Source organism: Pinus tabuliformis, chromosome Q, assembly GCF_031772625.1.
Source record: "Pinus tabuliformis cultivar Carrire ecotype Pingquan chromosome Q, CPIR1, whole genome shotgun sequence".
Classification (NCBI taxonomy): domain Eukaryota; kingdom Viridiplantae; phylum Streptophyta; class Pinopsida; order Pinales; family Pinaceae; genus Pinus; species Pinus tabuliformis.
Genome location: NC_142296.1, coordinates 1,330,045,279 through 1,330,047,560, shown reverse-complemented (window position 1 = coordinate 1,330,047,560; position 2,282 = coordinate 1,330,045,279).

Here is a 2,282-nt window from a genome sequence, read left to right as displayed (position 1 = left end):
AATATTTTTTTGTTTTCATGGGATATTTAAATATTAAATTTACATAAGAGTTTAATTAATGAATATAATAAAAAATGGTAATTAATATTATGAAATTTATTTTGAAGGGTAAAAAATTCAATAAATTTTAATATTATAGTTTAATTTATAAATGAAATAGTCTTTTTCATTGGATTTCTGCAATACAATTTCAAGTAACAATGTAATTATTGATAGAGGAAATAATCTTTTTCATTGGAAATTTCAAACAAGAATGTGATTTTTTGAAGTTTAAAATACATTTTTAAATGAACAAATGGATTCAATATCCTAAAAAAACCCTTGGGGCATTCGAATTCTACAGATTAAACAACTTAATGACTTTTCATCTATAAATTAAATTACACCAATTTTAATACTTTAAAATTTAATTTTCTAAGTAACTTTATTGTTGCTAGAAGACTCAAACATCGAATCTATTTAAGAGATTAATTAATAGATATAAAAAATAATAATTATTATTTTCAAAAAAATAATTATATGTAGATGGTTAACATTGTGAAATTTATTTTAAAGAGTAAAAAGCTTGGCAAATTATTTATATGTATATATATATATATATATATAGATATTTTTATAAAAATATTTATTTTTTAATAATTTTATATACTACCTATAAAATTTGAAAAATTATTAATTTATTAGACTAACCTAAGTAGTTACAGGGGATTTGAACTAGTGACCTATCACAAGGCGTGCCTTAACAACACACCCAATCATCGTCAATCCGAAGCCCAGTGAGCGAAAAATTATTAATATTAAATAGCTTGATTTTAAATATTTTTTAAAATTAAAAGAAACAAAATTTCCCAAATCCGAAAAGTACTAATTATTTTTGCACTGAGAATTTCTTATGTACATCCTTTTTAGATTTCCAATTCTATAAGCTTTATTGAAAATTGAATATTTCTAAATCTGTTTATGTCCTCGGGATTTATAACTGTTTCCCTCTACATTGATGATTTCTTTGAATAAAATAACAAGATAAAACTGCTGTTATTTCCTATGGGCAGAGATATATGAATGACATCGCTCGCTATAAATAGATGCCATTGCGGGTCTATCAACATCTTCAGTGCAAGGCAAGCAAGGACGATTTTACTTGTTAGTGGGAGCATTTTCTGTTCGATCAAGTTGTTATCATAATGGCTTCTGGTTCTTGTTGTGTGAGAAATATTGTGGTGCTCGTTTGTTTGCTATCATTCCTTCTGCCTCTCGTTTCCCCGTCGCCTTCTGAAGCACCTACAGCGCAATATGAAGTTGAGAAAACGACCAAAGGAGCTGCGTGTCTGTGTTGCGTAGCAACTTTTGGCCATAATAAGAAGTGCTGCAAAAAATGTTTTTGCCCGGACTGGAAGAATTGTAATAATACAAAGGTGTGATTTGACTTATGAAGTTTTAACTAACTGGTCCCAACCGCCTATTGTTTATAAATAAGATTGCCGAATGTTTCTGGATTGAGTGGAGAATAGATTGTCGTTACTGTGTAAATTCATGGACAGTTTGCCCAACTCAATATTTTAATGTAATACAAACTATGCAAAGTTGATATTATTGAGCAATTGCATCTGATGAATTTCGTGTTTTCTTTAGTGGGTTGTTAATAATCCACCAATTGAAACTAAACGAATTCTTTATTCTTCCTACCGTATGGTGATGAGAAAAAAAACCCAGTGAATCATTCAGAAACAAAGGAGATTGTTAATAAACTGAAAAGATAAAGAATTTTAATAAATACAAATAACCATAAAAGATTTATTGCTGTGAAGACAAGTCATCACGAATGACTTATCAAAACTTTGTATATTAGATGATAAACGAGTCAATAAAATATATTGTCCGAATATTTTCCAATAATTCAAATATAAAGCACAAAAACCTTAATTCGGTAACAATAATCTTATTTATCTGGTACCATATTTGAGTGCATTCATGAAATTGATGGATATGAGCACTTTTAAGATCAAGTTGTCAAAGCCAGCTTCTCGCTGCGGTAATAACGAAGCTCCAGACCAATAAGACATCTACTGAGGTAGTAAATGGAATTTTCATTGCGCATCTCATCTTCTTGGACAAGAACCATATCAATGGTGGATTCAGAGGTTGCGAGATAGAGTAAAAAGTCCCAATTGAAATCATGATAACTCGATAAAGGGGCAGACAACAAGGGTTGTGTCAGAGCATCAAATGGTTTATGGGTTTGGTTATCCCATAGAAAAGGCACAACATTTTTTAATGGAGTT